The sequence below is a fragment of the Copadichromis virginalis genome, linkage group LG16 (assembly GCF_057382275.1).
Source record: "Copadichromis virginalis isolate Kocher_CV1m ecotype Utaka linkage group LG16, C_Virginalis_male_GT1.1, whole genome shotgun sequence".
NCBI lineage: Eukaryota > Metazoa > Chordata > Actinopteri > Cichliformes > Cichlidae > Copadichromis > Copadichromis virginalis.
The window spans coordinates 22165800-22188692 of NC_140633.1; the positions used below are offsets into that span (position 1 = coordinate 22165800).

Consider the following 22893-nt stretch of genomic DNA (forward strand, 5'->3'; position numbering starts at 1 on the left):
TTCAAAAATGACAGTTTTAATTTTTGGGAAGGAGTCACTCTCATGACACCACTGACTGACCAATCGGTGGCACACAGTCTGCTGACATTACATTTTCCGATCAACTCAGCTCACTTGGAACCCCAGCCAAGCAAGTACTAAAAGAGTACATGGTACCAGGTGCTATCACTAACAGAAAACCCGAAAAAACGAGTCAATTCGATTCAAATGCAGCCGTGTAAGTACTAGCAGAAGAGGGCTATTTCTTGCACCTCTTAATTTCTGTAACCTAATATACACACAGCCAGGTTATACACAAGTGTACAGCCGTGACAGCCCTTACTGACATTTCAATTATATAAATAAAGGAGCTCAGAGATTCCCAGATTATACAGAGGAAGATTCTCGAGTAGCTTGAAAAGATAAGACTTCCTGGAGGGGAAAACTGTGATTTATTTGCTTGATTCTTCTGGATTCTTCTCCTCTTATACCTGCGCTAATGCAGGGGGCTTTATTCTGAGCAAGCTTTTCAAATGCAGTGACCATAAGACTCAAGTCCAGTATAAACTACAATTTTTCCATCTTCTTAACCAAATGAGGCTGGTAGGGGGGCTGGAGCCTCTCCCAGCTGTCATATGGCGAGAAGCAGGTTACACCCTGGACAAATCGCCAGTTAATCACAAGGCTAACAAAGAGAGAGAAACAGACAAACATTTTCACTAATCTTCACTCAAACAGCCAATTTAGAGTCACCAGTTAACCTTACATGTGCGTGTTTGGACTTTGGAAGGAAGTTGGAGAGCCCAGGAAAAGCCTACACAAGCACAGGGAGAACATGCGAACTCCAAACCGCCCAGATGCCCGATGGGTTTGAACCCAGGACCTTCCTGGTATGAAGCAGCACAGCTACTGTCATTATATTAATGCTGCTATCCTGTATATATTGTACATACTATTGTTTGAGTACTTACGATTGTTTTTTTTGTACTTTTTATATTTTACATTTATATTTATTATTGAAACTTGCACCAAGGGAGTGGCACTCCAATTTCGTTGTACTCTGTACAATGACAATAAAGGCTATTCTATTCTATTCTAACCCCTGCACAACTCTGTGATTTTTCACTATAAATTATCTATTGACGTTACTGTTAGAAAACAGTCAAAACTAAGCATTAATGAAAAAGCATCATTCTTCAACTGAGAAGCTTACACTTTGGTAGAGTTGGTATTTTTGCTTAAAAATGGACTTAAATTAATGTTTGCTTTACATCAATATATCAACTTAGTTGCAAAACAATTTCCTGGCAAGCATTATGTAGATTAATCACTTCAGCCATATAAACAACATTTAACTCTATGAAGCTCTGTTTATTTCTCACAAACTAATTTAAAACAGTGCATTTTTTTTTACAAAGCGCTGAAACTATCACTTATCAGAAGCTCAACTAAAGAGAATAAGGGGCTGGAGCACCAGAATCTTCCTCATATTTACAGTGATCGCTTAGTCAAAGAATACTTACCGATGAAGAGTTACCACAGCAGATGAATAAATTGAGATTTCAAATTAAAACTGAGCTCCCTGAATTGTGTTAAAGTTTAAACAAACACTGTTGGGCATCTTATCGGATCACCAAAGATAAAGAAATGAAACAATAAAAAACTCCCAGTTAGTCAACTTCATCACGATACAATGCTTTCTTCTTGTGGCCACCTTGTTATTCGTTAAAGCCATTTTTCACTCATGAAAACGCTGGACGTTATCCAGCGTTTTTACAGTGGGGATGTTGTCCAAAGTTGCACTTTCACAGATGTGGCACACAACAGGTTGTAGTCAGAGTCAAACGTCTCTCACTTCTTGAAATACTTTAAGTGTTTTTGATGAGAACGCCGCCTGGATGAAACATGCAGAAAGCAGGACACAGGATGACCACCTGCTAGCTGTGAATTTACCACACCGTTATCTCACAATCAAGACATCACTCTGACTTTGTACTGGGCCAGCTGGCAGATTACAGACTAAGTAATGTCGGCCCCACTGTGAGTAAGTGTGTGAAATCAGTCCTGGTCATATGGTAAGCTAGGCTAACCCAAAAAAAAGTGTCAGCCTTGTAGCAGGAAAGGCCCTCTGCTTGGTGGCTCACAGTTGAGGTAAATGCAGTTCACAGAGCTCCCCCCCACCCCCCTCCCACAACCACCACCACCCAGGTTCCACCTGAAAGCAGCTCTGTTTGCGAGCGCCCTTTCCCTCGTTGTAGAAGAAGCAGCCTGTCTGTGCCATAACTGTCAATCACAGCGAAAAAAACATGAAAGCAGATTGATTGGTACGTTCTGACTCAGCCAGACACATCCCCGAGGATCTTGTATGGGCAACAATCCCACCACACATCCACACGAGTCCGTGACCTCCTACACTAAAACGATGTGAAACTGCAGCTATTAGAGAAACACATTTATACATTCAGCTGCAGCTGGTAGGAAAGCGGAAAAGACTTATTACTACGGGCTCCATGTTGTGAATTTACATATTTAGGCCTTAACCGTACCCCTTATATTTTATTATTATAGTAATTAATCTTAATATTTCTTATGATGGACCAACTGTGATCAACAGGACGCACACAACCGATGCGCTCGCTTTTGTACAACAGTTTGTAGCAGATTGAGAATTCAGAGATTTTGCAAATTTGAAGTGTGTAATTTTATCCACTGAAAGCACTGATGTCCATGTTTCTACAACAGGATAAAAGTTTTGTATTGTTTTAATACCATCACGTTATTATCCATCCATCAATCTATCTGTGTATCTTCACTCTGTTATTGTCTTCCATTTTATCCCATTTCACCTCCTATTGTTACTGGTTCTAACTGGCTTCTGCCGTGTAACCCAATTTGCAGCAGGAAGATCATCATTTTCCACTTTCTCTCTCTAAATGCCAATTCCGCTGCCTAAACTTCATCACCGATTTCATCAACTGGCTCAATCCGATACAAGCGAACGTTTTTCCCCCCCCAAATAGCACCTTCTGAACCCACTGATTGCGACTAATTGTTGATTTTAATTACACTGACTCTCGTAGAAGAACTGTGTTCACAATTTCATGCCGAGGATGAGAAACATTGTTGCTAGAGATTAAAAAAAGTTGCTGTAGGCATAGATACCTATCAAATGCATTAAGTCCATATTTATATCTACTGAAAGAGAGAGAGAGAAAATATATCAACTGTCCATTATAATTGCCAGAGGAGTGAACGGGCAATATCAGCAGCAAAATACAAATCAATAGCCAAAGAAGTCAAAAGTTTCTTTTAACCTTCATCCGCTTACACCTACTCTCAGAAACATCCTGCAGCGGCAAGCTTATTTTAGTGGTTTTGAGCAATCCTCTACAATCTGAGGAGTTAAAAATTGCTTTCTACATCCATTGAACTAAATAAAAATATATTCTATGAGTTCATAATTTTAGCCTATTATACCATCATATTTCTACAGTTCTGGTGGGAACGATGAATATAACTACGCACCACAGTAGTTGACAATCCTGTTTTATAGGAGTTTGGTGATTTTGAAGTGTTTCAATTCCCTTTAAGGGCCACACTGCAGTATATCAAGTACTTAGATTACAGGTCTCTTGCATTGTAGTAATAATTTAACACTGCTAGACTTAAAAAAAAAAAAAAGATACACAAAATCTTACAATGCTAAGTTAAGGGCAGAATAATGTTAGTAATACAAGTTAAACGTCAAACTTTATTTTCCCTTCTCCTTGTGGACATCCTACAACCATGAGAGCCATTCATGAAATTAACTGAATTTCTTAATGAACTGTGAATGAATGTCTTTAATGAACTGATCTTTCATTAGTACAAATAAAAAAAAGGTCCTACAGAGATGAAATAAACCTTTAAAGCAGTAGAAAAACACACTGAGTCGGGTAGTCTAATCCACTATACGACAAGGGAGGGGACCCCCCCCTCCCCCTTTACCCGCCACACAGTCACAGAGACAAACTGCCTCTCCAACACATCCCTCCACGTCATACACAACACAAGGCTTGCGAGTTTTAATTAGAAAACCCACGAAGCAAACAAATGCACAGAAACATGAGAGTCCAATACTCAGAGGCAAAAATAAATCCTTTGCCGCTTTACATCAATATCCATTTCCCCGCGTCCTTCACCTCGCTGTGGTTTTTGGTTAACACACTTCAGATTAGATAGCAGATAAATAAACAGTGCGCACAGCGTTCTCAGGAAGAGCGCCCTGACCGTGTTGTGTCCTCAACATGTGCAGATCAGAGAGCGAGACCAAACACTGCGCTGATAGTCCAATGCACTGCGGCGGTGAGGTCCTTTTCCTCAAGCCGCTACCCCCTGAGCGTCAACAGCAGTCAAACAGGCTGCCTGCTCCGCAATTCAAGGCTCCATCATCAGAAAGCAGGCACCTCCAAAGATAAATGTCAAGAGATAGTGACCGGCGTTGCAAAGTGCCCGCGCCTGACTTGTTATGGTTACATCACAGCAGCGTTAAGCTATCGGTTTATGGCACCAGTGAGTTTTTGACAGCAATTATAGCGTGGAAAAAGCAGAGCTGAAAAACATGCGCCTCGTGCTTCTAGCTCTTCTTATTCCAACATATAATGAACACAAAGGCCTTACGGCTACAGATTGTCCAAAATCACCCCTTTGTTTTAGCTTTTTCAGCAACTCCTGTATAACAGAGTCCATGTCATCTACCAGACAGTAAGCAGAAAAATGTAGATTTCAGACACTTTCAAGCATGTGTGATTTTCCATTATTTCTGACAAGCATCGGGCCACTATCTACATTTTAACACAATGAGGATTTTTTTTTAAGGACAATTCAGAAACTTAAAACAAACTGTTCACTGTAAATACAGTTAGCCATATCGTAAACAGGGAGTGACTTCAGACACTGGCTTTATAATCCTGCCATTACTTGTTTTACTTACTCCTAAGCAATGAAAACAACGAGGAAGCCCATTTACAAGCATTCTGTCACCCTAGAGAGGACAAGGGGAGTGTGTGTGTATAAGAAACTGTGTGATAAAGTGTGTAATAAAAGAAGAGAGAGCCAGAGTTGAGTTGGGTTACCTCAGAAGCCCCCCTGCCCTTTCAGCAGGGCCTCATATGGAGAACCAGGCCTTCAGGTCCCCTGGGCACTGATGTCTGCTCTCCACTCGACTTCTCCCAGTCAGCCACAGAGGCTGTGCAGGAACCTGGCCACCTCACGACAACCTACAGCCACAAGTCATTCACACCTGGAACAGAGGGAAGGGACTTTGCTCAACGGGCAAAACACAAACAAGCAAACGGCAAGAAAAAGCACTCAGTAGCCGGTGTTCACAAGTCCAACATGTAGCAAACACATAAAAAGTGCAAAGCTGAGGTCATTAGGGGCTACAGTGACAGTGTAGGCTCGCGTTTTTTAACCCAGACACGTATTTATTCTTCAGTTATCGACCTGTGTGCACATAAGGGATTAGGAGAGCGTCTGTGATACTCTTTTAAGAGCTTCCTCACTTCTGTGCACCAAAAATGCACAGTGGAAAGACAAAAATGCATTTTTTTTTGTAAATCCTTAACTACACAAAGTCCCAATGAAAAGAAGCAGTGATTCTACAAAAAACAAAAAGATGCATGTGAAACAGCTTCAAGACTATGCAATGATGCACATTAATGGCAGACAGCAGTGTTGCCTAGCAATTGAAGAGACCCAGCAAGGTCTGCAGTTCAGTTTCAGCAACTGGTATGTATGCTCCAAAACTGTCCTCAGACTCTGAACCTCCCCCTCCTCACTGCTAACTCAGAGGAACTAACAGCATCTGATCTGAGAAAGGACTGCTACAAAGTGCAAAAGCTGCAGACTTCTCTTGAGGAAAAAGGGGAAAAAAAAACAAAACAAAGAAAAAACAAGGGAAAAACATTGCATTTAGCAACCTGACGAATGCTTTCAAAATGTTCAGTGAGGCAAAAGAAATCACTTGGTAAGGGAGAACAATATAAGACTTTATTCATCAGCAGTAAATTCCCAGGTGGTGACTGTGTTTTTACTCTGCTTTTATTTCCACACTGTCGGACCTGTGGATTTTTTTTATCCTCCCTGAAGTTAAACAAGATTAGTAAAATGTAAAAGAGTGATCACATTCGTTACCATGTCTAACTCTTTGTTTTCTTTTTCCAAAGGTAGCACAGCACAATGCCACAAGTTACCCACGAACAGGCCTACTCGAGGAAGGCGTCCTTAAAATATACACAAAGCTACACAAACCTAAAACTGCTAAATAAACGTAAAAGCACGCAGCAACTACAGGGATTAGACTCCCCCCTGAAATCTCAGCGCCTCACTGGACAACTCTTGGCGGACAAAGTAATTCCATGGCGCTTGAAACTCCAGGAACTTTTTTTTCTTTTTCCTAAAAGAAGTTGTTCCTGTTTCGCCAGAGAACTGGGGGGGAAGGGAGGACTTCAGCACTCGCATTCATGGAGCCTCGGCCAGCGCAAACAAAGTCTTCCCCGAAGAGGGAGGCAGTGGACGGCGGCTGAGAGCGAGAACAACGACGTCGCCCACAAGCACACAAAAACCCACGCATATATTCATCCCACGGCTTCGTTTGTTAATGAAAGTACTCAGGCCCGCCTTGGACAAACGTTCATTTTCAAGTTCTGCCCGCTCCGTTAACAATGTAACAATTAAATCGCTCGGCAGATGATAGGGCTGGCCGACACAATCAGCAGACGAGGCCTATAATCTCGTTTCGGATTTATAAATCATACCAAACACGTTTCAAATGAAGAAAATACAATACCAACGGTGTGGAGCTCCCGAAGAATGCAAAACATGCATGCTGCATTGTATCCTTTTTTCATTTTCACGAAGCACGGGCGGTCCTCCAGTATAATGGGGTAAAAACCAATATTTCTCCGCGGGTTTTACACCATGCCGAAAACATCGTGAATAATCCGCTTTTGTTGCGCTGGAAAAATCGGCATTTACGGTTCAAAGGGTGCTCACTGTCTGCCAGGCCAGACGCTACGTGGGTTTTGCTAGCCAGCCTTCGGGGACAGAGGCAGAGAAGAACGGATACCAAGTGAGATGTCCCCGGGAGGAGGACCCGCGTGTGCCCGTTGCCAGGAGGCGAGCCGTGGTAGCGATACTTTCCAGCTAGATGTGAAAAGGGGAACACTCACCTGGAATGCTAGCTTAATTTCCCCTTTTTCCTGAGCGACGAATTTACACCGCACAATTATCAAATCACAACATTTTCACGGTAACATTACAAAATAGGAATATGTCTCCCCCCCATTCGCCGGAGCTTTCCAGTGGTCCTACTCCATTACATCCCAGTCAAGATTTCCTGTCGTCGCTTCCCACCACCCCCCTGTTACTGCGAGATGGTTTAGTCGAATTCTAAGTAGCAATTCTAGGTCAGGTCTGTGTGCCAGTGAGAATGTTACTGTCGGACAGCCGAGAGAGACCACTGTCCATCTCCATGTGATATGGCAAACACTATAGAAGACATCTGAAAATAGAGAAGAAGGAAAAACACACTAAACTGTTTACGTGGGATTGTTTTGCCGAGTAAACTATAAAAGTAGTTACCTCGAACTTCCCTATATGAAAGAGCGTAGGCGTAGTTACGGAAGAGGATTAGGGCCACTGGAAAAAATAAACGGGCACGTCTTTTTTTTTCTTTTCCACAATCCTGAGAAAAAAGTCAGAATTCTGACTTTAATCCCGCAAATCTGAGAAAAAAAAGTCTGAATTCTGATTCTGAGATTAAAATCAGAATTCGGAGGGGAAAAAAGTCGGAGTTCTGGAAAACACAAAAAAAGACGTGCCCGCTTTTTCCCCAGTGGCCCTAATTCTCTTCCATGCGCGGTAGATAAGCATCAAACTTTTGAAACTTTTTCACAGCATATTCTTTCTGTTTTCGTTTTATTCAAAGTTGATACACCCCTCCTACAAAAGACACATGGTGTCAGCAGCTGAAACGGTTAATCGAATCTATATAAAATCAATCAGCAGCTATTTTGTCTAGACATCTTTTTTTTTGGGGGGGGGGGGGGGGGGGGGGAGTGCAAGTTAACAAGAGCTTGTTGCTTCTGTCCTATGTGAACAGAAAAACTTAAGGCTTTAGGAATTTCGTAGCTTTGTGTTTCTGTCTCTGATATGCTTGAGGAGGATTGTCAAACATAAGGCCCGGGGGCCAGAATCGGCCGGGAAAGACTGCAATTTAGTCCAGTGGATGATTTTGGAAATTGTGGGGGAGGGCATGCGTTTTAGACTCTTAACTGTATTTTAATAGGTTTTACAGCTTTTGGTAATGATAAAGACTTTCCCCATCACCATTCATATTACACCAAAGTAATAAACTAATTATTATGCAAATAAATGACCGAAACAGTTTTGCTTTTTCACTAGCTACTAAGTAAATTTGAGGTTTTTACAGTGGGCCCATAGTTAAAAAGAGAGCGAGAGAGAAGGGGGAGAGAGAAAGTCTGATGATTAACAAAACCTTTTCACTTTATAATTACAGAACCGTCTGGGCAATGAGCTGCCAGGACTATTTCTACAATTTTACATATTTATTTCTTATAATTTAAGCCCAAAGAGTTGTGCTAACAGATCTTTTTGTTTACCACAGCAGCACTTCTTTATCATATAAGAAAAACTGAGACATACTGTTAAAATTTCACCATTTTTCTAATTATATTACAATATCTGAGAGATCAAAGTGGACTGTAAGTGGAGCCAATTTCCCCAGACATCACTAGTCTAGATCATCTATTTACCTTGATGAAGTTTAGTATTACATTTGTTAAAAAATAAAAATAAAAAATCTTGTTTTATGAATGGGTGCATTTATATTAAACAGCTGTATTTATATTAAAAGGAGAAACTCAGGGGTTTTTTTTTTAAATCAACATAGTGAAGCCTTTTAGTTCACAAATACCAACAACATGGATCTTAAACTTCCAATTATGCATGCATCTTTTCTTTGACTGCATCCTGTTGGGGAAATGTATTTGAACATCCATACAATTTGCAGCAGAAGCTTTCTTTCATAACATTTAATCCCTAAACCCAAGCTAAAGTTGATAAACATCTAGGTTTATGTCATCATATAGAAGAGGACATATAATATCTTTTAATACCACAGTGTTAAACTCGGTGGTTTTAGAAAACTAATGGTCCAGCACTCCATTAGAGGCACTTGTCACATGGTTGGATAGTTTCACAGACCTTCCCCATCTATACCTTTCCAGCGCTGAAACATTTGGTGGGGGCAGTGTCTGATCATTTTTGTAAGTTTCCTAAAATGTGAACGTTAGCAGGGTTTCAGTTTCATGTAAAGATACACCCATCCTGCCCTATTAACACACGCACATGAACATCCTGGTTCATGTGTGGATATACACATATACATACACATATACCTGTATAATTGTGCAGTATTAGTTTCAGGTTTACAGCGCTGTGCAAAAGCTTTTACCCACCAAGGAGCCAGATTTTCTTGTAATTTTCAAATGTGGTCTTGAGCAATAGTTCTCCAGGCTTTCTAGAGGTCTTTTTTTTTGGGACATTGGCTTTCCTTCCGCACCCATTTTTAGAACCCAAATTGTATCTTTAGGCACTTTGTTACTAGAAGCCTGTTGCATAAAACAAGTACATACATTTGTACATAATTTGTTCCCATTTCTTTAGCACAAAATAGGCATATTATTTTTGGCATCAAGAAGGTGATTCCCAGAGAGTTATTAGTTGAAAACTTGGCATATATCAGCATGGCATTCAGTGTGTCCTTAAAAAATCTGAGTAAACTGGAAAAATGGAAGACGACAGAAGAAGCAGCAGACATAGAAAATAATATCCAAGAAAAATTACAGCAGATGAACAGTATCTGAAAGTCATGTCCTTAAGAAACAGGAAAAATCCAGTACTGTCTCAGGACCTGAAAGATGCAGTCCCAGCCGAAGGGTGGCTGTTGAGAAGCCATTCTTAAGGAAAAGGATCAAGTATGCCAAATTACACAAGAACTGGACTGAAAACCAGTAGCATCAGGTCCTATGGAGTGATGACTCCAAATCTGAAAAATGTGTTTCTAATTGGGTTTCCTTACAGAAGAGGCCAGAAGAGATACAAGAAGTTGGTTACTGTATATGTGTATAGTGCATATATCTATTTACCAAAAGGCTTTGTGGGGGTGTTGATTTGTAAGTCTTAAAACACCTTTAATTTCTTTGTAGTCAATATTTAAAGTCACTATTTAGTTTGACAGCATTTAATCTTCAACACATAATCATTGTCAGTGTTTTTCTCTCCCGGTATGATTTTACTGCATTGACAGTATGCTTGGGATCATTGTCATGCTGAAAAATGAAGCCCCGGCCAATTAGTCTGTCCAGATGATATTGGGCGGTGGATCAAAATTTGATGGTGCTTTTTGATGGTAATTCCATTAATGCTGACAAATCCCCAACACCACTGGCTGAAATATCAGTGGTGTTGGGGATCCTTGTTTTACAGATGACTGTAGACACTTTCTCCTTATCTCCTCTGTACATGATGACGATGACTTGAGCCAAAAGTTAAAAATTTGGATTCATCACTCTATAAGACCTGTTGCTACAGTGTTTTACTCCAATTCTCGTGTAATTTGCTGTACCACAAGCTTTTCTACCTCGAGACTTTTGCGCAATGCTGTATGTAGAGATATTTGTCATATTTTGCCCATTACATTAAAATTATTTGAAGATTTTTACCACTGATGGTGCACTTCTGCAAATTTAGTATTTACTAAAAAAAAGACTAATCTAATCACTGTTCTTTTCTCAAACATATTACTACGTTTATCTCTTAACCTGGGGTTGTTCACTAGTTCTCATGATAAGCTAATGGCATTAAAAATAGAGAGATGCTACTTGATAGATAAAATTATGTTGAGCTAAAGCGTACACACACACACACACACACACACACACACACACACACACACACACACAAAAGCTCTCACACACACACATACACATTCATCATAGAGTGACTATCACAAGCCTCAGAGGAAGAGTGAAACATTAAGGACAAGCGATGTGAGAGTGGTCCTTCTCAATATTTAATCAAGATACATTTCAAATCTAACCCAGATGTATAATCAAGACAACTGGGGATTGAATGAATTGGTGTTTAAGTGCACACATTAGCTAAGCCTTATGGTGTGTGTGGTTGTGTGCGCAGCCACGTGCGTGTGCATTTGGTTTTCTCTCTTTGCTCAAACTGATTTAGATTCTCAAAGTGAAGATGTTCTTGCAAAGTGGAAGCTTTCCTCTTCAAAAGATGTTTTATGGGTGAGGGCTCAGTTTCTTGTGCATGACGGTATAAGCGTATCGTGTACATGTTAGAAGTGGGCGTGTACTCTGCTTTTAAAAATAAGTGGCGTGTCACTAAATTTGAGTTGACACCAGGGACTCCTTTGCTCAAAAGCCTCAAAATATCAAAATACCGGGATAGCAGCTCACTGTAACAGCAGACTTGCTGTCAGTGTTGGGGAGTAACGGAATACATGTACTGGCCTTACATATTTAAAATACAAAATATGAGTAACTGTATTTCATTAGAGCAACTGTTTAAATAGGTCATAATTAAATAAAGTTACTTAGTTGAAATAAATGGATTACACAGCAGTCATTTCCTGTTTCATATGTTAGGCTATCCCCCGCACTAATTTTGATAATTAAACGCATTGCCGGAAACCCAAACAAAACATGCAATAAGAGGCTGTAAATGTAAGCATCCTGTTAATGTTGGTGTACAGTAAATATATTGTCTATTCAGGGAGATTTGGGCTTAACAGCCAATTGGTAGAGAAAAAGAAACAAGAAGTTGCAGGATGTGATTGCTACCTTCATGCAGTTGTAAAAAGCTTGACAATGCATTAAGTAATCCAAAGTATTCAGAATATGTTGCTCACATTGAGTAACTTAACGGAATATGTTACAAACTACATTTTGGGGCATGTATTCTTTTTAAAAGTAACCTTCCCAACACTGAACTTACAGTGCTCAAAAAGATGTTTTGTGCACCATAACTAACCATTTTTTCTGTTGTTTACATTTTAAAAATGTAGAAAATCAGAATTTCCGAAAGCTCAAGCTGAAGCCTCAAAACCCAACAAAAATCAATCGCAGACAAGAGGAGAGAACATCAAATCCTTCCATTTTTGAAAACAGTTCATATGGACTATATCTTTGTGTGTATAAGAAGTAGTTGTTTGGTTTCTACGTTGGCTCTTTCTTTACTTCTTTCCCTGTAGGTACCATATGCCTCTCCACATTAAGCAAACATGGATGTGGAGTGCCAGCTAGATGGAAGCCTTTTACGGCTCTGAATACTGTGCAGAAACATTCTGTAAGAGGGACACAAAAATCACGGGATGAGAGCTGCATATTTGTGACTTTTGACAAGCAAGCCATGGCTACGTCGGACATGTTCATGCATGCTAGCACAGATCAGTGACACACCACAAAGCTGTGTCTCTTCCTGTCTCTCTGTCTCTCTCTCACACACACAGACACACACACACATAAACACACACCTACACTGCCTCTCTCTGTGGTTCTGTGTGTGACTGTGTAAGCATGTGGGTGTGCAAGTGTGTATGATAAACCCCACTGGTGGAGTAACAGTAGACTGGCAGTATTCCCAGAATGGGTTGCATTAGACATGCACACTAGCAAAGCTCTTCAGGTCGATGTTCTGGCCCTCCAACACTGCAACTCTCTGGCATGACTAACCCAGACTGCTTTGGAAGCGGGAGAAGAAAATCCAGATCTCGTCCTGTGCTACCTTAATAGAAGAGGGGAAAAACTGAATCGCATTTATTCCACTGTGTGTGCACGGCTATCTGCCTGCATGCACAGGCGTGCATGCATCATCTGTGTGTGTTTAAGCAGGACACCAACATTGACTGTTCACTTATCATATTACCATCTGCATTATTTAAAGCTTCGATAAACGCTCTTATGCTGGGGAGACACACAGACAGAAAGGATGAAGTAGTCGGTCAGAGGTGCATTACACTTAATGGATGAAGACAGTAACTGTGACAAATTAACACAAAGAACATTAACAAATCTGTAAAATGGATCGACAGAGAGCAGTGGTTGTGGGAAGAACGGGAGGTTGGGGAATGGCTTTGCCTATCCGCGGGGCTCCTGTGTTGGCTGACAGCAGGAGAAACTGGTTGCATTTGGGTTGGTTCATTAACAGGTTTGGCTGTGAGGCCAAGGAAACTAAGGACTGGATGGCTTATCAAAATACTGAGACAGTGAGCTCACTCACACAGCAGTGAGGTCACTTACCAGAGTGTGGCAGCCTGACCAATCATCAGTCAGCCTATTATCGTGGTATGCAGTGTTGCTATGAGTAACAGAGACAAGCACTGCCTTAGGGATCCCTAATGATGGCTGATGTGCTGAGATGCTACCACTTGGTCTGTTCTCTTTTCCTCACTTCTGCCACCTGTCCATCTCCTCTCCACACACTCTTGCATTTCTCTCTGCTCTTTTCCCGCTTGAACTTGAGGACAGAATTTTTTTTCGAGTCGAACTTTCCATATTTCAGCTCGTTTTCTCCCTTCTGCCCTGCTGTCTGTCCCCCTCCTCCCTGTGTTTACTGTCCCCTGCAGCAGTGTTTTCCAACTCTTCCCCATGGCAGGTTAGTGTAAACAAGCTGGAGGACCGAAACAATGTTAATTAACTGATCATTAACGAGTCGAGGCAGACCCCGGAGATGTAAGCAGTTGCCCACCCACCTGCGTCTCACCATTTCACTAACTGGACTGTTAATGACTAATCAGAGGCGAGAGCGATTACATCGCCTCCTAACGAGAAAGATTTATGATTGCGCGAGTCTATTATGCTTACATGGCGGAGGCCTTTACTGTGACGACAAGGAAACAAACTCAGACTGTGCTGCAAGATCAGATCTTATACTTATGTAAAGTGCCGATTTCAAATCCCACATTTCAAATCTTTCAGGTGCTTGTTGTAAATACTTTGCTGACAGTTAGGTTCAGAAGCTGGGGGCTGGATCCAAATGGTGGCTGGATAAATCACTGCTGGGTGGAATTCAAAATATCACTGAGGGCTGGAGCTCATTTACAGTGATGTTGGTTAGAAGTTTAAAATGTCCTAAAGGGTAGAAACAAGTAGTGATCCAAAGGAAACCAGTTAAAGTTAAGCTAAGGTTAAACCCAGTATAGTTAATCAAGAAAGCAAGATTAAGACATGCTAGGCAATTCCACTCAAATATACACAAACAAGACGTAAAAGATTTCAGATGACGACTTAAATGTACCAAAAGTTACTAAAGATGCTGATCAAGTTCCAACGTTATAACCATGTTGATTTTGTAAGAAGTTCAGTGGAAACATATTTCATCTGTTTTCCTTGCACTTGTTTGTAGTAACTAAAGCATTATTAAGTGTAGGAAGGCAGGGCAGGTTTGGTTTAGCACAAAAGAGCAAAGTGACTGGAACCCTGAGACAAACACTGTTGTTAACATATAAAAGAAACTGGGAGTGCCTTTGATGCTTGAAGCTAACCACAGGTGTGACATTAAAAAAAAATTAGTGCTTCATTGACTCAGGGAATGCCGCCTGTGAACACAATCCAGGCAGGAACTGTCTTTGTCAGGACAAAGTAATTGTGTAATTGAAAAAGTAATTTGTTTTTGTGACATGGGACAACAAGAAAAGAGGTTACAAGCCAAGAAGTTCGCAAATACTGCGTAACAGTGCGTTGCATAATCAAATCATGTGTTAATCTGAACTTGAGATTCTCTCTTACAGGTTGAATTCATAAATAGTCTTAGATAAATACCACACCCTCAAAAGGTTGGAACACCACAAGTGTAGGTAAAATGTAAATAAAAAACAGAATTGGGTCATTTGAAAATCTCACAACATATCAGATGTTAAAACTAAGACAGTTTATTTTTTTATGAAAAATATTAGCTCATTTTGAATTTGATGACAGCAACGCATCTCACAAAAGTTGGGATGGGGAAGACAAACGGAAAACTAAACAGTAACACCCTTTTAGGTATAAAAAGGACAGTTTCTCAGAAGTAAAGACTGGCAGGGGTACACCAGTTAAGTACTGCCTCTACAAAGAGGCATATTGTGGAACAATATCTGAATGTTGTTACTGTAAGTAAAACTGTGAAGACTTTGAATATTTCATCATCTACGGTATGCGATACATCACAAGATTACAAGAATTTGGAGGAATCCCTGTGCACAAGCGCCAGGGTGCATAATCTATACTGTGTGCTGGTGATTTTCAGGCCCTTGAGTGGCACTGCATTCAAAACAGTAATGATTCTGTGATAGAAATCACTGCTTAGGCTCATTATCATGTCTGGAATCCCCTGTCTGTGAACATCATACAAAGAAGAAGCTGTATATAAATTCAGATTCAGAAACGCCACGTTCTTCTTTCGGCAAAATCTAATTTTCAAAGTGAAAGTTGAAAGTCTCTTTTGGAAAACATGGGCACAGAATTCTCTAGACTAAACAGAAGAAGGACAATTGAGCTTGTTTTTAGTGCTCAGTTCAAAAGCCTGCATATCCTGATGGTATGGTGGGGTATTGGTACCTATCCAATGTGTACCTATGCACATTTGGAAAGGCACCATTAGTCCTGAAAGATACATACAGGTTTTAGAGTAACACATGCTCCCATCCATGTGACATGGGAGGAAGGCCTTGCATATTTCAGCTCAGTGCTCACAGTTTTACAGACTTTGGATGCTGCACGTTGGTAAACATGGCCGTGTCCCAACTTCTCTGTGACATGATGCTGCCATCAAAGTTCAAATATTAAACTTGCCTTCTTCTTTTTTTCTTACTTCAAAAGGTAAATGGTTTCTAAGTCTAAACATTTGATACGTTTTCTTAGTCCTATTGTGAATAAAACTTAGTTCTGGGTTTTACATATGTTATATGTAAGCATGTACTTTGATATGTTTGTATCTATTTTGTATCTTAAAAAAAGAGGGGACATAAAATCAAATCAATTATGAACACCGTTTTTTTTTTTTTTTCTTAATTGGCTACGTAAATGTACTTAGTTATTTAATAGCACGGCTCAGGTCACAAGGGGGGATGGAGGGGTGGCAGATATGGATGGCATTAGTTGTGAATGTGTGCACCAGCTTCCAAACGCCACCCAAACAGACAAACGCCCTGACTCACTGAGCATATTCTCTTTCTCCCTCCTATCTTTGTGTATGAATGCTTACCGAGAGGAAACGATAGATGCAGACATTCCACAACCCATATTCCCCCTCACTCTATCTTGTTGCCATGGGAACCGAAGCAGACGGGAGACAGGTTCATATCGGCCTCCCTCAGGTCTCCAGTCACAGTCTCCTTCTCTCTCTCTCTCTCTCTCTCTCTCTCTCTCTTTCTCTCTCCATGTGCTGTCAGAGCCGGCTGCTCCTGTGTGGGCCACTGATACTCGCTGATTAAAGGAAGTTATAATTTGATTTTCTCAGCAGGCGTCGTTTAATAGAGCAGTTTAACTAAAGCTGTGCCATCCCCAGGGCTTATAAAGGAGAGGGAGAGAAAGAAAGAGGGAGATACATATATATAAAGAGAGCAAGGGGGTGAGAGGGGGAGAGAGAGACAGAGAGAGTCATGCTAATCCCAAACACTGAGCAATCACCCCACCACTACACTCTCCCACTCATTCTCTCGTTCTAATTCTGTTTGCCTATTTTGCCGTCTGTCTCCCTCTCTCTCCCTCAGTGCCTCTCTGTCTTCCTCTCTCTGTTTCTCTTGCTCTTCCTCTGCCTATTAATCTGTGCTTCCCTCTCCTCTCCTCTCTTCTCCTCTCCCTCCCTCATTCCTTCCTCCCTCCCTTTAGCGAATCAAACATGGGAGGGCTGGCTTCTCTATGTACAGGCTGCCTGTATTACTGGCCCATTGTGATAATAGCGTTTAATTATCCTCTCAGCTAAAATCAGCCCCATCACTCTGCTTCTCTTTCCTTACCCCCGCTTTCCTTCCCACCCCTCCACCCCCTTTCTTCACCACAACCACCCGTCTGTGGTGTGTCTAATACTCGCCCCCCCCTACTACCACCCCCCACCCCTTCTGTGCATCTCTCTCTACCCTGCCGCCACCACCACTCCCCCGCCCTGTTCTCCAGCTATTTCAGACCCATTTAGCGGGATAAGCATCTTGAGACAGACAGAGGGGTTTTTGCTCTCTTTCAGAGAGAAGCGAGGAGAGGATATGGAGACTGGCATCTTGGTGCCCGCCTCAGAATACCAAACAGGGGCCCGGGCATCTTAATATGCAGTGTGGGACAGAGGCTGAGATCAAAGAGAGGCACAGACAGACAGAGAGATGGGTTGGGGGTAGGTGGGTGGTGGGGGATTCAGAGAGAGGAGGAGAGGGGCAGAGAGAGAGAGAGAGCGAGAGAGAGGTGAGAAAGGGAGGGAGTGAGTCCTCTCATTTCTCCTCATCTTAGCATCCTTTCCTTCACATCATCATTTCTGCTCTGCTCTCCTGCGTCACTCCCCTGACCCTAAGAAAAATCGACAGCTTAATTACCACAGTGTGCAAATCTGCGTGCGTGCCCATGCACTGATGTGTTTTTGTTCTGATGCGAGGATGCTGGGGAGCGTATGTGTACAAATCTTTCTCTGGATTCACTTTCACACATGCACACATTTATATATATATACACGTGTGTGTGTGTGTGTGTGTGTGTGTGTGTGTGTGTGTGTGTGTGTGTGTGTGTGTTTGTTTGTATACGGTGGGGGGTTGGATGGCAGGTCTACCTCTGCCACCTACCCAGCCTCTCTATCTCCTCAGTCAATTAAGATCGTGAGTAGCTGTCCCTGAAGCGGTGTAGACAGGCTAAATGAAAAGGCAGTGGATGTGAAATATGAATCATTAGAATACTGCAAGGACAGGCTTGGTGGCAGGGGGGGATACCGTAAGGGAAAAGGGGAGGGTGGGAGGGTCTGGTGGAGAGATAAGGAGAAAAGGGAATGGAAAAGAAAGGGAGAGGAAGAATGAGAGAGCAGATAATAAAAGATTAACGTCACGCCTCTCAGAGTGGTGGAATTTCAAAACCCTCCAGATCAAATTATTTATCCCTGTCTATAAAGGCAGAGGAAGAAATGGGGGGAGAAAGATCGGGGGGGGTAAAAAAAAAAGGAGGGGAACTGGTAGAGAGGAACAGAAGGGAAAAAAGAAGTGAGGAGAGGGAAGTGGAGTAGAATGGAAGAATGGCGCAAAGACCTCTCTCACCCTCTTTGATGATGGAGCTGACAGGGAAACAAATGCTCCGTGTATGTGTGTGTTTGTGTATTGGTTCTAAGACAGAAAAGAAAAGAGGGAGAGACAGAAAGAGAGAAAGAGAGAGAAAGTGCAGGCAGATGTCTGCATTCACTCTGTGGGAGGCTCAAGGCTGTTTGCCGAGGACAGAGAGACAAGAGAGTGAAAGAGAGGAAAAAAGAAAGGAAGATGGAGAGAGACAGAGAGGGTAGGATTAAATGAAACCTGTTTCCTTTTGATTCTTCACTAATTTGCGGCGAGATGAAGAGCACGGAGAACAAACCACCTACGCAGCACAGTGCCACACCAAAACTCACACACAGACACGCACACACGCAAACGCACATCCCTCGCCTAATTCTCAATGGAGTTCAGTCTGACACACAAACGCGCACAGTTACATTCATCTGTAATTCACCGCCTCGCGCCATTCTAACCAACGACATTGACATTTCTCTGCACGGACCGTGTAACCCCTGCTTGACTCCGTTTCTCCTCTATTTTTAATTTTCCACTCATCCCTCTGCTCTCAACTGCATTTTCCACTATCTATTTTTTTCTATTTCCTGAAGTGAAACCATTATAGCTCCGAGAATACCAGCAGACCGTGTTGCTCAGATACACATTGACTAAACACTCGGGCGCGCACACGTGCACGCGCAGGCGCAAAGTCCTTCCTCATTAGCCCTGATTCCCCCTGAGTGACATCTTTAACAAAAGGATGCAGCCTCTGCCGCCATGGCAACAGCCTCCTCCATCTCTATGCGGTGCTTCGGTCTGTTTACATGATGGGATCTCGCTCTTTTCTTTCCTCTCACTCCATCTCTCTATTTCTTTTCTATCTATCTGTCAGCCTCCTGCACTTTTTCACTCCTTTCCCTCTCTTTCTCCCCCCCTGCTTCCCACTCTATTTGTTTCTCTCTTGTTTTGCCTCCCCTCACCATTTCTCCTTCCTCGCATCTCCAGCTCCCCTCTTCTTCTCTCACTTGTCTTGCCTGCTGCCTTGCCGTTCTCTTTACCAGTTTCTGCTCCCCCCCCCCCCCCCCCCCCAACACACACATACACCCGCCACCCACTCCTCTCCCCAAACCCTTAAGGACATTCAGTAGAGACCACCTGCTTGCCAATCAGAAAGTGATATGTGGGTCTATGAGAGAGTGAGAGTAGGGGGGAAAAGAGAAAAAGAAAGAAAAGAGAGTGACATAGATGAGTGTGTGGATGTGATTAAGTGTGTGTGTGTGTGTGTGTGTGTGTGTGTGTGTGTGTGTGTGTGTGTGTGTGTGTGTGTGTGTGTGAGAGAGAGAATGTGTGTGTGAAACAGAGTGTGAGGGGGCTTCCAGGAGACTCTGATATCTAGGCCATGGGAGTCCAAGGCAGCCAGTGTGTCTGGTGTCACAGCAAATCAACTGTCAGCTGTACACCACCTGCCCACCCACACATGCGCGCATGCACACACACACATATACATCCAAAGTCTGAGGAGACTAAGAATAGAACACCCAGAGAGTGTTGCCACTTTTTCCTCCCCTCCTCTCTCTCTCTGCTCTCCTCCTGCCACCATCAGAGGTGTTTTGCAAGTGGCCTCCAACACGATAGGAATCTTTTCTGTCTTACACCTTCTCCCCAGAGCTCAGACCGGCCCTTCTCTCCCACGGTGAAACGAATCACTTCCACTGCTTTCACTTCCTCTCGTTGTCTGTAGGTACACGGTAGCCGTTAAGATCTCCTTTTTAAAAAAATTAATAGAATAAGAAAAAACAGGCAGACAGACGTCATGCACGGCCCACTAGTATCTTCTGCTTTCATAGACCGAGAAGGAGGGAGGGGGAAAGTGGTGAAAACACAGGAGAGATGCTTCTGAGGCGGGATTCGATCCGAGGCCAGCGGGGGTGAATGCGGTTTCACAGGCCTCGACCGCTAAAGCTTCTCCTGGGAGGATTTCCGGGGGCCCATATCCACGTTAATGTGCGCAACCTGCAGATATTAGGATAGATGGAGCGCAGTTGTCTCTGCTGCCTTTTAGCATACTGTTTGCATATCAGCACAAGGAGTGGCTAGGACCTCTGTACCAATGAAGAACACGCAATACATAAAACGGTGTTTGTGTGTAGGCACGTATACAGAGAGAAGTGTGGGTGCTTGCTTAAATGTGGTGTGAGTGTGTTTATGTTGAGTGTGTGTATATGTGTGTGGTATGCTGCTCTCAGTCTGGTCCCTCTGTTTCTCTGCTGTCTGTGGCCTCCTCTTCCCCATGAATACTAATGTGCTTCAAACCCCAGAGATCAACCCTCCTCCCTTTCCCTTCGCTCCCTCCCTCTATCCCTCCCTCCTCTCCCAGTCTCCCTCCCTCCCTCTCTCCATCCCTGCCTTCCTTGGCCACAGTCTTCATTCATTTCTCCACCCCCTTTACCTTTCAACTTTCCCTCTCTTTCATCTATCCTTTTACCCCCCATCTTTTACTCCTCCATAAATGCCCTTACCTGCTTCCTCTTTCCCTGCCTTATTTCCTCATCCCTCCCCTTCTATCCCCCCACCCTTTATATTTACATCTCACACCTTCTTCTTTTCATCATTTCCTCTCCTCAAATCCAAGTGTTTTCTGTCCCCCTTTTTGCCACATATTCACATGGCAAAGTGCTTCTTCTTTTAACATCGCCACCTTCCTTCTCTTACTTTTTTCTCCCCCCACCCCCCTCGTCTCTGCTCCTCTTCTCCTTTCCTGTTCCCTCCTTTCAACACACCTACTTTCGTGCCTTAGTTTCCTCACCCTCATCTTTCCTCCCGACCTCTCCTTCTCTTTCTTTTTCTCTCCTTTTCCCCTCAACCCATGCTTCCTTCTGCCTTGTCCCCTCCTTTACAGTACACCTCCTCAAGAGGACATGTAAATGAGGTCAGCACAGCCGAGTGTATTCATCACATCACTCAGGTGTTTGCGTGGGTGTTTTGCTGGTGCATACGTGCACAAATTAAACATGTAAGCCACTGATTTTGTGTGTGTGTGTGTTCATTAAGAATTGCATGCGCTCCCATCTAAATAAAAAAATTCCTGTCTTAAGCTGCAGTGAACCAAGTGCTCCAATTACATAAACGCCTTCACCCCAATACATTTTGACATCATGAAAATTATTCACGGCCTAATTCATTTAAAATTGCATCCAGTTTCTTGGCCTCTTCCTTTTTTTCCCTTTTTTTAAACCATGGGCCCTGGAAACAGATGATGAGTGGGGGTGAAGGGATGAGAGGAGCTTTCAGTTCCTTGTGTAACACGGAGGACACAGCTCTGTAGCTTCCTGCTGCTGACTGGACGTTGTCAAACTTTACTGCTTTTCTACACACACACACACACACACACACACACACACACACACACACATACAGATAGAAAGAAGGAGTATGGAAGCAAAAGTGGTGTGCCTACCAACAGCAGACCATGCAATCAGGAGAATGTGAGAAAGCCCAGGAGCAAGGAAAAGTGGGAGAAGAGATAAGGAGGAAAGTACGGGAAGAAAGCAGAGAAAGCCGTTCAAATTTTTTGGGTTCATCATTAAGACTGGAGTCAGTTCCCGGTTTTAGGATAGCCCATTCCTGTTTTGGTCAGCAAATAGCAGAAACGTGTGTGCTTGTGTGTATTCTTCTTCTTCTTTTTGTATGTGTGTGTGTTTGTTTGTTCAGCAGCGGCAGTGGGAATAATGAAGCCAGAGATGAGGAATCCTGCAGGAATTCGTCTCAGTCTGCATTCCTCCTGATGGGAAGCTGAGAGAGCAGTCAGCAGCAGAAAGCAACAGGCTACTGGAGGTTGACCCCCAGTGCATGCACATACACACGCCAACATAATCTTAAGACAATAACATCCTCTACTGGGGAGAAAACACATAACACACTGAAAGAGGCACAGGGACAATTGTGCATGCACAAACCCACCCACAGACGATGTTCGAAACACACAAAAACATAAACAGCACAAACAGGATTCAAGCAGATTGTTAGTAAACAGATTAAACTGGAGAAGCTATCCACGGTGACATGCACACACACACACACACACACACACACATATATGCAACCGCACATAATGTCGGTGTGCCTATATGAACACACACACACAAATCACATTGCATGACCACTTCAGGTTTCATCATCTTTTCCTTTTTTTTTTTCTTTCTTTCTCTTGAGAGCCGGCGATGGGGGGAGCATTCCCTCTCTTTTGTTGCTGCTGGGGAGAGAGAGCACATATCCATACAGAACGCTCTCTCTCCAGCCCCATTCACACCCACACAACTCCCTCCCTCCTTTCTCCAAGCACACGCACATACACACACACACACATACACACATCCAAAAAGATACAACATCAAAGAGCCGACACTGCCGAAGGATTACTTCAGCCACACACTGGCTCCTCAATCCGGGTCTGTTCCTCTGTCCCCCCCTCCAGCCTGCCAGCACTTGGTACAGTCCAAGCATTCTATGCCAAGTAGCTTTCACACATGGAGGGGAAGCTTGTCTCAAGCAATTGCTGACAAGCTACAAACAAGACA

The 22893-nt window shown here is 42.8% G+C and overlaps 1 protein-coding gene across 2 annotated transcripts in view; it reads right to left on the bottom strand.

Annotated features, from left to right (window-relative positions):
- The window catches only part of bcl9 (BCL9 transcription coactivator), a 29552-nt gene extending 22188 nt beyond the window's left edge, over positions 1 to 7364 (bottom strand). Inside the window, exons 1-2 of one of the 2 annotated variants that reach the window (XM_085433813.1) lie at positions 7191 to 7364; positions 5094 to 5260 (exon numbers count right to left, since the gene is read on the bottom strand). The gene's annotated coding sequence lies outside the window, so the exon portion shown is untranslated. Of the gene's footprint in view, positions 1 to 5093; positions 5261 to 6808; positions 7150 to 7190 lie in introns of those variants that run through there. The other variant, XM_085433812.1, reaches the window with a different exon arrangement.
- Positions 7365 to 22893: the final 15529 nt, after the last annotated feature.